Consider the following 14,366-nt stretch of genomic DNA (forward strand, 5'->3'; position numbering starts at 1 on the left):
CTTCACTATGCTTTGCTTTTTTGTTTGTAAACTTATAGTATTAAAATTAACAATGATGGTGATCAGCATGAGATTATTATAAAATATGAAGACAATTATAGTAAAGCTACTAAAGCTTTACTATAGTAAAGCTTTAATACATGTTTACTTCAAAAAATTTGTCTTTGCAATACCTTCTCTTGCCTTCTTTTTGGTGGCTTTATCCATATTATGCTTCAATAACTCTTTTTAGATGATGTTCACAGCTTTTTCCAGACCTAAATTCCACTTTTCTTAATCTTGGATGCCTTTTAGACATCATCTGAATGATCACCAATATTTTGGAGTGCACTTGTCCTTGTTTGAGCTTAGTATATTGTATTTTAAACTTTTTCTTTCCTTTATTTTTCCCGTTTCTTGTAATAATTGCATCATACATTTTCCCCATTATTGCTAATCTAATAATAGGAATTTATTTCACTTCTTCCTCGAAGATCAGCTTCTTATGTAGATTCTCAATCCTTAACCTTTATTCTAATACTCATTCATTTTTACACAGTTCTCCTGGATTACCTTTCCTGAAAAGGTACTCAAATTTTTCTGTTTTGTTTTTTTTTTTTTTAGTGTGTAGAAAGCAGTGATTATCAAGGTGAGGTAGGAGTAAAAGTTAGGATTTTCTGGACAGCTTTTTCTAAATTTATTCTCAGAAGAATTAATTGCTTTTGCTCATTTTGCATCTCTTATAGTTGAGGATCACTGCTAGAGTGGCCCTATTTTTTTATGTGTACTATAGCCCCAAAGTGTATTGGGGTAAAAAAACGAAAAGTGTTTGAGAACCATTCCCCAAGGATATACAATAAATTTCAGCCTCTTTAGCCTAGCTGTATTCAAGGTTTTCCTAGCCCTTGTCCTTCTAACTTTTCAACAGTGTCTTCTCTTTAAATATTTCTCTCTTGCCATACCTCATTTTATTGTTGCTATGCTTTACCTCTTGCAATTTACTCTTGCTAAAAATATTCCTTCGTCAATCTCTGCTCTTCCTACTTCTACCCATTCTTCAAGATTTGGCTTAAATACTACCTTCTGCATGAAACAATACATTCCTTCTATGGACTCTTTTATATGACTTCTATTTGCATTTAGCTATTTTCATATTCTTTTTCATTTGCTTAAGATGTGTATTTTTTCACTTTTTTTCTCTACATTTTAACAGCCCTGAAATTAAGATGTATTTTTACAGTTAATGTCATAATTAACTTGCTTAGTTGTGCATAAAATGTGACACATAATGACTGGTACCTTAGATTTGATGAAATGGGGCATCATATCTACCTTACTGTGGCTCTTAGGCCTAGGGTTGGTATCTGGTTCATTTGGACATGCTCCAAGATATCCAACACCATTCCTTGCACATGAGCACCATACATACTATTATTTCACCATAATTCCCTCAGAACTATCCTTAGTGATGTAAGAACTAAACAACAACAACAACAACCCCATCGTTGTTTTTTCCATAGTCCTCTGTGTAAACAAGACATACTCATTAGCCATTTTTCTTCAATAGGGCACTACTGACATTTTGGGAAGGGTTCAGTTCTTTGTTGTGTGGGGCCATTTTGTGCATTCCACGGTGGAATATAAATTACTGTATTTTAGTCACTATTTTAGTGACTCCCAGTCACTGAGAGAACAAAAACCCACAGCATACATTTTCAAATCCAGTATGAACCAGCTTAAAACTTTTGCACCAGGTCATATTTTTGTGATCATCTCATTTCAGGTTCATCTGCCATCTATGGGCTTAAGAGTTTTTGACATGTTATTATCTCCATTGTCTCTATATTCTAGCACACTGGTTTTTGTCAGTTCCTGGAAAACAACTAAGTCTTTCTTTTTTTTTTTTTCAACTAAGTCTTTCTGATTTGTATTTGTTTGCTTGGCTGCCATAACAAAATATCACAGACTGGATAGCCTAAGCAACAGAAATTTATTTTCTCACAGTTCTGGAGGCTAGAATTCAATATCATGGTGCCATCAGGGTTGGTTTCTGGTGAGCCACTCTTCCTGGCTTGAAGATGGGTACTTTCTCACCTGGCCTTTCCTCTGTGTGCATGTGGAGGGGCGGGGAGAAAGAGAGAGATTGATTGATTGATCTATCGATTGATTGATCTTGCCTCTTCTTCTTATAAGGACACCAGTCTCATCCAGTTGGAGACCCACCTTATTAACCTTAATTATGCCCTTGAAGATCCTAACTCCAGATACAGTTACATTGGGGGTCAGTGCTTCAACATAAGCATTTTGGGGCAACACAGTTCAATCTGTAACACTATCTTTATGCTGTCTATTGACTCAGTACTCTTCTGGATAAATCCCTCTTATTTGTATAGTTGGCAACTTCTTATCCATGAGGTCACTCCTGAAAAGTCATTTTTTCAAAGAGGCTTTTCTTTTATCACTGTTAAGTATATCCACCTCTGTGAATTTTCTGTCATAAAATCCTATTTATTTTCTTCCTGGAACTTGTAAATGATTTATAATAAGGTTTTTTGTTTGTTTGTTTGTTTTTCTGTTTACTTACTAGACTATAAGCCCCATGAGGTCATGGGCCTTGTTTGTCCCATTCACCTTGAATACCCAGGACAGTGCTTGGCATGTGTAGGCATTTATGAGAAATTACATATATAAAGGTAAGGAGCACAGGATATAGGTTTGTATGCTGACTCCACTACTTTGTAGCTTAGGCAGGATACTTTCCTCAGTGTAAATGGAAGTAGTAGCATCTACCTCATGGGACTGCTGTGAAGATTGCTGAGTGAATCATATAAAGTGCTTAGGATAGTGCTGGGCATGTAATGGACCTTCAATAAATATTAGGTGGTTAATTTTATAAGGCATTCAGAAAAAATGAACATGGATGGCAGAGGGTGAGGCTCTAATAAGGTAAGGAAGAGGCAGAGGAAGAAGTAATAAGGTGAAGCCAGATCAAGGAGGGAGCTTGGATTTTACAGGCAGTGGGGAGCCACCGAAGACGGTGTGTTTAGTTTTCAGCATATTGAGTTTAAGGTGAGTTTATGGGTTATCTGTGTAGAAGTTGGATATGGAACCTAAAGCTTTGGGGAGACATCTGAAATCTTTTGTATTTGGGTAGTAGTTAGAACCTTGAGAATTCTATAGAGGGAGAATAGTGGTCGACCACAGTAAATCCCCAGGGCATGTTGGTATTAAAGGAAGTGGTTAGAGGAAGAAGAGCCAGTAATAACAGTGTAATTGCATTGGTAGTCGTCACTGACATCGTTGGTACTCAGTCAGATCATGTTCATGGGAGTAGGGCAGGCAGGAGCCTTAGTGCATGTAGAGATTTGTAGACTAAATGAGAAATCAGTAAGTCAAACCACCCAGATACAGTAGTGTCTTCAGAAGATTGGCCTTAATATGCTACTACAGACCAGTTGTCTGTTTACCTGTATGGTTTTCGCCATCCCACCATCCCACCATGAACTCAGGCCGACTATGGCTAATCCAGAAATTTAGACAGGAGCCCCACTTCACTTATGTTTCATTAACCTATACTGAAAATTATTGCTTTCGTTTTTCACTTAAGATAAAAGAACAATGAGATATGAGGAATTTAAATTATGTGTTTTTAAAATTGTGAACAAGTGGGGCGCCTGGGTGGCTCAGATGGTTAAGCATCTGCCTTCGGCTCAGGTCATGATCCCAGGGTCCTGGGATCAAGCCCCACATCGGGCTCCTGGCTCAGTGGGGAGCCTGCTTCTCCCTCTCCGTCTGCCTCCCTCCCTGCCCATGCTCTCTCTCTCTGTATCTCTGTGTCTCAAATGAATAAATAAAATCTTTAAAAAAAAATTGTGAACAAGTATCAGTGATACAATAATGGAAGCAATCTGCAGGTCCAATGTGAAGAAAAGAAAAAAAAATCCAAAAAGGTATTTAACTTGCCTTTAAACTGTACTTTTATTTCATTGATGCTTATCTAAAAAGCAATTTCTAAAGTTTGTTATTTGTCCATATTAGTCTAGGAGCCCGTCCAGATAAAAGTAGAGATCTTCTGATAATTTATTGTTTATTTAAATTTTTACAAAAGAATAGATTTATTTTACTGCTCAGAACCCTCCATTCAAGTTTATAATAATAATGAAAAGTAATAGAAATTGGCACTATTTTTTTTTAAAGATTTTATTTATTTATTTGACAGAGACAGATGCAGCTAGAGAAGGAACACAAGCAGGGGGAGTGGGAGAGGGAGAGGGAGAAGCAGGTTTCCAGCCGAGCAGGGAGCAGGGAGCCCGAGATGCGGGACTTGATCCCATGACCCTGGGATCGTGACCTGAGCTGAAGGCAGACACTTAAAAACTGAACCACCCAGGCGCCCCCGGCACTATTGTTTTATTTATGGTTTTAAATAAACATGCCAATATGGAAAGTGTAGCAAAAAATGCTTTTTGATTTATATATATTTACTTCCAGTCTTTTCTTTAAAATGTATCTTTTTTCTTTCTTTCTTTTTTTTTTTTTAAGAGAGGCAGCAGGGAGGGTCAGAGGGAGAGGGAGAGAGAGAATCTTAAGCAGGCTTCATGCCCAGCATGGAGCCTGACTTGTGGCTTGATCTCACAACCCTGAGATCATGACCTGAGCTGAAATTAAGAGTCAGATGCTTAACTGATGGAGCCACCCAGGTGCCCCTTTAAAATTTATACTTTTTTTTTTTTAAAGATTTATTTATTTGAGAGAGAGAGAGAGAGCGTGTGCAAAAGTCGGGGTAGGGGCAGAGGTGGAGGGAGAATGGAAGGAAAGAATCCCAAGTAGATTCTGCACTGAGTGCAAAGCCCATCCCAGGGCTCTATCTCATGACCCATGAGATCATAACCTGACCTGAAACCAAGAGTCATATGCCTCCCAGGTACCCCCCCTTTTAAAATTTATCTTTAAAACAGTTAAGGGGCAGCTGGGTGGCTCAGTTGGTTAAGCATCTGCCTTCAGCTCAGGTCATGATCCCAGGGTCCTGGGGTGGAGCTTGCCCAGTGGGGAGTCAGCTTACCCCTTTCCCTCTGCAGCTCCCTCTGCTGTTCCCCCTGCTTGTGACGTGCTCTATATCGAATAAATAAATAAATAAAATCTTTTTAAAAATTAATAAAATAGTTAAGATTAAAGAATTTTGTGGGATTTTTTTTTCTTTATATTTTATCATGAGCATTTTCTTGTCTCATCAAGACCTCTTCATAAAGAATTCTTTGTGACTGTGTACTACATTTGAATGAACCATAATTTCCAGTTTTTTTTAAACTTTTGATGTTTGTATTGTTTTCAGTTTTTCAAGTTAAAACTATAACTTCATTAAATATCTTTCATTATCCAAGTATTCATTCTAGGTTCTTTTTTTAAGATAGTTTCTTAGAGGTAGAATTACTGAGACAAAGGGATGAACATTTTTAAGATTCTTGTAGAATATAAAATTGTCTTTCTTTCATTTGATCAACCACATAACCTATTTGAGCACCTATAATGCCAGGCACTGTGCTAGGAGCTGTATATACAAAGATGAATAGTTTGTGTCTTTAAGGATCTCTCACTTCAGTGGAAATAGCCCCAAAACTAACCCTTGCCAGTGTTGAATTCTATTTTTAAATTTTGGCATGTGTGATAGAGGGAAGTAATAAGTTTGGTTGCTAATGACAGTTCAAAGATCTTTACTACAAGTTTACAGAATGAATTTAAATCATGAAATTAAATTGTAATTTCTTTATGATATATGTGATAATATATTTTGGTTAGTGTTGTTGTCCTATAAGAGGAAGTTTATTTGACTGTTAGGTAAGCAATGAATAAATTGTGATTTCAAGTATGTGTTCATATATGTATACACAGTTAAAGATAAAATGTGTGTGTGTGTGTGTGTGTATTTAATTTGCTTTTTGGCCCAATCAGTGCAGACTGTCAGTGGGGAAAAACAGTGTCAGGTTTCATTTTCATTCGATGTAGAAGTATAGTTTTCATGGCTTTATTTTATGCTGCAGTACAGTTTTGGTGATTTTGATTATGTTAGAATTAGGGTAAATTAAGATGTTCACATTTATTTCTTTTTTAAGGATTTTTTTTTTCTTTCCCATCTTTTAAAGAAGCTAACCCAGTTAGGCAGAAACTTAATGCCCATCACCCAGTTAACCCATCCTTCCACCCACCTCCCCTCCAGCAACCCTCAGTTTGTTTCCTGTAGTTAAGAGTCTCTTATGGTTTGCCTCCCTCTCTGTTTTTATCTTATTTTATTTTTCCTTCCCTTCTCCTATGTTCGTTTGTTTTGTTTCTTAAATTCCACATATGAGTGAAATCATATGGTATTTGTCTTTCTCTGACTGACTGACTTCACTTAGCATGACGCCCTCTAGTTCCCTTCACATCGTTGCACATGGCAATATCTCATTCTTTTTGATGGCTGAGTAATATTCAAACACTAACACCATGTCTCCAGGCATGTAATCAGTTCTTTACTCTCACTAAAAAAATGATTTATAGATAGATTAAATTAGTTGTTGAAGGGTAAGAAATGTAATTACTACTCTATCCTGTTTATACTTTTTCTCCCCCCTTCTTAGGTTAACGAGTGCTTTGTCCTAAAATGGATCAAAATATTCTTTTCTTTCTTCATCATCTTATTTATTTATTATTTTTTGACAATCTGAGGGTTTTGGAAATAGAGATATTAAGCTATTACTTATTTTAAAGGAAAATTCTTAGACTGAACTCATGAGTATACTCTTTCAGATCTGACTAGCTGTAATCCTCTATGTAAAAATGTCTTCAGCAATAAACATAGAGTCAAGGTTAGGTTTGGGGATGGTGAGGTTTTTCTGTTTGTTTTGTTTTAAACCACAGCTTTCCAAAACAGAGGATAATGCTAGGGTTTTTTCATTTGTAATAAATGAGAACCTATTCTCATGTTGCAAAAAAAAAAAAAGAATTTCTGGGAATTAGTTTGGCCAGCTTAACAGTGGTAAGGTTGAATTTAATGTAACATGTACAGATATAAGTCATATTAATAGAGATTTCTGACCTGGAGAATTATAAATTGAGGTGAGAAAACACAGTTGTTAAAACCAGTAGACGAAAAGTCTTTTAAGACATTCTTAAATGTGGGCATTTTGATTTATTAGGTGAGCAAAATGAATAAATTTGCCATCACGCAGATTTTCCATGGACTATGTGATGGTATTTTGTGTATTTTGATATCTAGCCCATGTTTCACTTTGACTTCTTTGCCAACTAAACATGGATACTCTATAGGAAAGTTTGCATCTTTTGCATGAATCTGGTTTTACTTTCCTATTTTAAATTTGGACCTTACATTTAGTGTAATCCAATGTATTGTATAGATAGATAGTAAAAATATCTACAGAAATCCATTTAGAATTAATTTATAATTTCGATTTTAAACTTTTCAAGTTAAAAATTTTTCATGTTTTATATATGTGTACATGTTCTCATGCATGTGCACACACGTGCTCACACATGTATGCACACACATTTATATTTTACTTCTTTTCATAGCATTTGGCAACCCTAGAGAAGTTCCTAATTCTTTTTCTGTCCATGTGCCATTTTTTAGACTCAGTGATATTTCTAATATCTGAAAGGACATATACATTCAAGAATAACTTAAATTTGATTGTGATCAAGTACATATTTTATCAACAGGTCAATAAAAGGAACCATGATTTTTAATGATCATATAATGAGAAGCTAAAATTATTTTTAGAAGTTGAATTTCATTTTTTTTCAGTATTTTATTCCCATTTCTGCCCTGTGAAGAGGAGATACTGTGAAAAAAGCGCACATTGTTTTCTATTAGAGATGCACAAATAAAGTAGGTTCTGAAGCCAAAAAATTCTCACTGTGAAGTGACTGGGGATGCTTGGAAACATTAGGCATGATTTGGGGTGCCACAGTATCAATTGAGGAAGTTTTCTTTGTAACTCTTTAGTGTCATTTATGGGTGAATACAAATAGAAATTAAGGTGCTTAGTAACTTCCAAATATTCTCATCTTCTTAATTTTCACTGCTTTTTAAAGTATGTTTGCCATCTTATTTTAATGATTAGTATAGTTACACTATACTAACCCTCTAAATCCCTTAAGATCTATCTATGTTACCCCATTTTATAGGTGGGAAAACTGAGAAGTAACTTGTTCAAGGTCACATAGTTAGTAAGTGACCATGCTCTGAAGGCAACAGAATGTGCACATAAATCAAAATTGCTAACACAAAAAAGAAGAAAGGGAGGATTTTTAATTTAAAAGTTCTGTTTTTGTCCTAAAAGCAAAGTTAACACAGCTAATAATTTTTTTATTTAAATTCAATTAATTAACATATAGTGTGTTATTTGTTTCAGAGGTAGAATTTAGTGATTCATCAGTCTTATATAACACCCAGTGCTCATTACATCATGTGCCCTCCTTAATGTGCATCACCAAGTGACCCCATTCCCCTACCCCCTTCCCTCTAGCAGCCCTCTGTTTGTTTCCTATGATTAAGAGTCTCTTATGCTTTGTATCCCTCTCTGATTTCTTCTTGTTTTACTTTTCCCTTTTTTCCTTTCTGCTCCTCTGTTTTGTTTCTTAAATTCCACATATGAGTGAAACCATATGATAATTGTCTTTCTCTGATTGACTTATTTCTACAGCTAATAAATTAGTGCAAATATGTAATGCATTATAAATGTCCATTCAGAGTTGTGCTGAATACTTTATTCTTTGTTACCCCTATATCTAAGTTAGCTCTTAGTAGATTTTTCCTTATATTAAACATAAAATCTTACCCATAAACCAACCACAGTCTTTTGATTATCATATTGTGTATATTTCAGAAAACAGTAATTATTGTAAGTATCTACCAGTTAATGATCCCTTCATGTTCAGAAAATTACATAGTTATAATGATATTTTTCTTAATAACAGGATGTCCATTAAAATGAGAAGATGTTTTGGGTGTAAGCCAAAATCTACTTAGTTTATTTTAGCATTTTAGAATAATTCAGATTTGAGCACTTAAATAATCTACCAAACACTTGATGTCTTTTTTTTTTCCAAACACTTGATTTCTTAATAGACAAGTTCTTTTAGGCAGACCCTCTGCCCTCTTTTTAAAAAAATGTCTGTATCATTTCTTTTTTTGTTTGTTTTTATTTTTGTTTTTTTTAAAAGATTTTCTTTATTTATCTGACAGAGAGCAACACAGCGAGAGAGGGAACACAAGCAGGGGGAGTGGGAGGGGGAGAAGCAGGCCCCCCGCCAAGCAGGGACCCCGATGTGGGGCTTGATCCCAGGACCCTGGGACCACGACCTGAGCCGAAGGCAGACACTTAATGACTGAGCCACCCAGGCGCCCCCGTATCATTTCTTTTTAGCCTTTATAGTATTTCTAATTCTTTGGTTAATGTTAAACAGTTTAAAGAGTAATATTCATTTTTCCTACACACAGAGACATGTACATTAATCGGAAGAAGGTAATTTTCCTTTTTAAAGGGACACACTCCACCTTTTTATTAAAGGTTTAAATCATTTCTTTTTAGCTTCCATGGTATGTCTAATTTTTTTTATTGTTATTAAACAGTTTAAGGAGTAGTTGACTCATTTTCTCATATACAAAGTGACATGCACATTACCTGTGAAGGAAAAGTAATTTGGCCTTGTAAGACCCAGGTATTTTGTTTTTGGGTTTTTTTGTTTGTTTTTTCTGAACTAGTTATAAGTTTTGGAAAACAACCTCTTGAATTGTGTTTGGAGAATACAGATGAAGATAGTAATAGATTTCCCTCTATGAATCAGTTAAATTAGTTGACAGTTGATGGGTGAGTGGCTTTGTATGTAATGAAAACACTGAATTTAGAGCTAGGAGTCATGTGTTCTGCCTCTGGCTTTGACAGTCACTAGTTGAATGCTTTGGGCAAGTCAACTAAGTCCTTGTGCTTCTGAATATTAAAAACCCCAACATTGTCATGATAAACTCACTCTGTGTCTGTATTTTATTTTATTTTATTTTTTGGTATTTTATTTTTAACTCAGAGGATTTAAGTCAGAATGAGAATGCTTAAAAATCTCTTAAAATGAATGTTTATACCTAATTCTTTCATGCAACAATATTAAATTCCTAAGAGTTCTTTGTAAAGAGCAAAACATTTACTCTGCTTTTAAAATGGCAAGGTTCTGAAAAGTCTATTCTAGGTGTTCCCAAACATCATGTAGTAAAGAGATAGATTTATATTACACGTGAAATGTTCTGTATGTAGTCACATTATACTGTTGCATTACCCACACAGCAGAGGGGGTGCAGGTTCAATGTTAAAGTCCTGGCAAATGTTGATGTTTTTAATAATTTTAGTGAAATATGTTAATTTTTAGCAATTTTGGATTCCTCTACCAGAACTGAAAAACTGAGGAAGTGAACTCTTTATTATGCCTCTTCTGAAAGACTCAAGAATAAACTGTAAATATTTGATCTTTTCCAATTAGTATGGAAGACAATGTGAAAAATTGGATATTTAGTCTCAAGATTCAGTTTACAGTTTAAATTTTCATATTTTGAAAGCAAGCCTACCTTGTTTTCTTAAGCTATTGCATTGACAGTTAATATGAAAATTTAAAAGTTGGTGTGTATGTCTTTAATCTTTGTAATTCTAGGAAGAAAGCCTAGGAATTTTAAGATTTCATAATAGCACACTTCATATCAAAGTCATTTCATCTCTTGAAATGATATTACTTGACAGCCTTTTCCTGAATTATCATATACATTTTTACTGAAATTGAAAATATATATGATGTACACTGTTATGCCTAAATTATGAATTAAATTATCTTAAGAAATCATGTAGTTAGAAAAAATATGTATATATTGTGTTCATTTAGCATTAGGTAGACATAAATATGACTAGACTAAACATTTAGAATTATTACTCCTAATGTTTAACATCTTAACATATTCATTTATTTATTAAAAATAATACTTAGTAAGCTGGCACTTATGCTATAAAATAGTGGGTAACAGCTTTCCTGCCTAAGACCTTTAGAAGGTGGTTAAAAGTAAAACAGTCATAATATAGTAATGTACCATCCTATTTTTTATGTTCTACAATATAAAAACATAGCCAGATACAAACACACACACATACAAACTTCAAGTGTGGAACTAATTCAGCAGGGTGTACTTTTTTCATTTTTTCCTCTTATATAAGCTTACACTGGAAGACATGATGAGTAAAAAGGGCTAAAATCACCTATAGATAACTTGATAGAGTTTGGGCAAAAATTGTATCTTCATCTTTAAAAAGAAATGATCATAATTTTTACCTTATAGGGTTACTGTGAGGATCTATGGCATCTATAGTTCAGAACATCCGTTACATAATAGTAATCACACAATATTAGCTATTACTATTATTCACTGGTGAACATATAAAGATACTTGTGTGAACATACAGCATCGTTTATAAATGTAGGAAAGTAGAAACAACCTAAATATACAATAATATATATATTTATGGTACATCTATTTAAGAAATAACTTGCCTTGAAAAATGATATAGATACATACTTATTGGGGTGGATAGATGCCCAAAATATATGGATAGTGAATATAGCAGCATGAAGAGTATGATCCCTTTTTGTAAAAAAAAAAACCAAAATGCTAAAAAATTTTAACAAATTGCTAAAGGCCAAGTATAGGCTAGTATGAAACTATAAAATTGCTGTAAGGGCCCCCAAAAGGGAAGCTCTCATTCATTCCACAGACCTCACTGGTACTTATAAGATAGACTAAGGACAGGACTAGAGAGAGCCCTAAGGTACAAACCTGAGGAAGGGAGCAGTTTCTACTTTGGCTAAGGCTCTAAGTCTTGGTTCTTCTCCCCTACAGAACAAAACCTAAAGATGCTAGGACAAAACACTTTCTTTGGGGAAGGGAATAGATAAAACCCCCTTTTTGGGGAAGGAACAGAAAACTAAGAGAAATTGCTGGAGGAGGAAAGCCTGATCCTTAATACGAGGGGTAAACAGCCTAGCTATAATGGTAGAAGCAATGGCTAAACCAGAACAATAAAGAATATCTCCACCTTCCCACCATTAAAGACCAGCAAGCACCAATAAACAAGTGTCAAAAATGTGAGAGTGAGTCAAGAACAAGGAGAGAGACCTCTGAGCATGCACTCTGAGAAAAAGTCCAAAGCTTTGGGTGGAACAAGAACATTGAAAAAGAAAGCATCCAGCAACCCAGCTGCTACCCTAAGCACAAGGTAATGCTAGATGAATTTTAAGCTGATAGGGTGCTAAGGTTAACCATAGCACAATAAAACACAAACAGCTCAGCTCCTGACCAGATTAATTCAATTCCACACATGAAAGGTCTAGCAGAAGAGGTATGCCCATTCTCAGGCATAAATAGTATTTACCTCAGTCTGCTCTTACAGAAGATGTATAGCTTTTAACCAAAAATTACAAGACAAAGAAGAAGAAAAATAACAATACACTGTTATTAGACAAGGCAGTCAACAGAATCAGAGTCAGATATGATCCAGATATTGGACCTGTCAGATGTAGTTTGAAGTGACTATAATTAGTGTGTTAAAGACTCATGTGAAAAAAAGTGGACATGCACTAACAAAAAGTGAGTATCAGCAGAGATTTGGAAACTATAAGAATCAAATGGAAATGCTACTAATGAAAAATATGGTACCAGAGATGAAGAATGCCTTTAATGGTTTCACCAACCAGGAGACAAGACAAAATTGAGGGGAGAATCAGTAAATATGAATACAGATCACTAGAAATTACTCCTACAGAACCACAAAAGTAAAATATACTGCTGGTGGTAGGGGGTACTCAGGTCATCTAAGAGTGGTAGGGCAATTTCAAATGATCTGATACATGAAAGGAGAATCCTAGAAGGAAAGGAGAAGTGGGAGTGAGATGGAGACGTGGGACAGAAAAAATATTTCAAGATCTAATAGCTGTTTTTCAAAGAATGATTAAAGACCTCAAACCACAGCTTCAAGAATCCCAAAGAACACTAGATAGGATAAATACCCCCACCCTCTGAAAATCAAACACATATATACACTGAAATGCATAATATTCAAACTGCTGTAAATGAAAGATAAGTAGAAAATGTTCAAGGCAGCCAGAAGAAAAAGAAGGGTCAAGTACAAAGGAGCAAAGATAAGAATTACAGCAGGCTTCTCATCAGAAAGTATGCAAGCCAGAATGCCATGGAATGATATTTTTAAATGAAAAACTTAAATGAAACAAAAATATCTTTCAAAACTAAAGGATACATTGAAACAAACTATTCATGGGCGCCTGGGTGGCTCAGTCATTAAGCGTCTGCCTTCAGCTCAGGTCATGATCCCAGGGTCCTGGGATCGAGCCCTGCATGGGGCTCCCTTCCCTTGGCGGGAAGCCTGCTCTCCCTCTCCCACTCCCGCTGCTTGTGTTCCTGCTCTCGCCATCTCTGTCTCTGTCAAATAAATAAATAAAATCTTAAAAAAAAAAAAAGAAACTATTAAAAACTAAAGGACACATTGAAACAAACAAAAACAGAATTCATTAGCAACTTTTCTGCACTGCAATTTGGAACTACACAAAGACTTGGGGAATGCTGGAAATGGAACAAGGGAAGGTAAATATTAAAATAAATTTTGTAATTTAAAAAATTGCTTTAGAAGATAGTTGACTGTCTAAATAAAAATGGTAGCCATGCATTATAAATTTAAAGCATACATTAAAATATATGGCATTAGCACAAAGGATGGGAGAAAGAATTGAGAATACTGCCATAAGGCTTTTAGATGACATATGATCTGGTGTAATATTATTTGAAGGTACACTGTGACTAAAGACACATATTTTAAACCCAAGGACAATTACTGAAAAAGATAGAAATATAAACAATAAGATAATAGTACATATAAAATGGAATCATAGAAATAATCCAAAAAAAGGCAAAGAAGGAACAAAGAACAGATGGAGAAAGTAGAGAGCTGACAAGATGATAGGTTTTAAGTCAACCATATCAATGATTACATGAAATTAATAAAATATAAATGGTCTGAATGTAAACCCACAAATTGAAAGAAAGATTATAACATCGGTGAAAAAGCAAAACTCAGTTATATGTGTCTACAAGAAAGTCACTTTAAATATAAAGACATGGAAAGATTAAAATTAAAATAATAGGAAAAGATATACAATGCAAACACCAATCAAAAGAAAGCTGGAGTAATTATATTGAAATTAGATGAAGTAGACTTCAGAACCAGGAATATTTAACAGTGATAAGGACATTCTAAGGATAAGGAGATCAATTCACCAATAAGACATAA

The 14,366-nt window shown here is 34.8% G+C and overlaps 1 protein-coding gene across 3 annotated transcripts in view; it reads left to right on the plus strand.

Annotated features, from left to right (window-relative positions):
* The window catches only part of UCHL3 (ubiquitin C-terminal hydrolase L3), a 43,343-nt gene that overhangs the window by 15,095 nt on the left and 13,882 nt on the right, over positions 1-14,366 (plus strand). The window lies entirely within an intron of this gene.

Source organism: Eumetopias jubatus, unplaced genomic scaffold (assembly GCF_037043125.1).
Source record: "Eumetopias jubatus isolate StellerSeaLion01/CBP00866 unplaced genomic scaffold, mEumJub1_p1.0 scaffold_3, whole genome shotgun sequence".
NCBI classification, from domain to species: domain Eukaryota; kingdom Metazoa; phylum Chordata; class Mammalia; order Carnivora; family Otariidae; genus Eumetopias; species Eumetopias jubatus.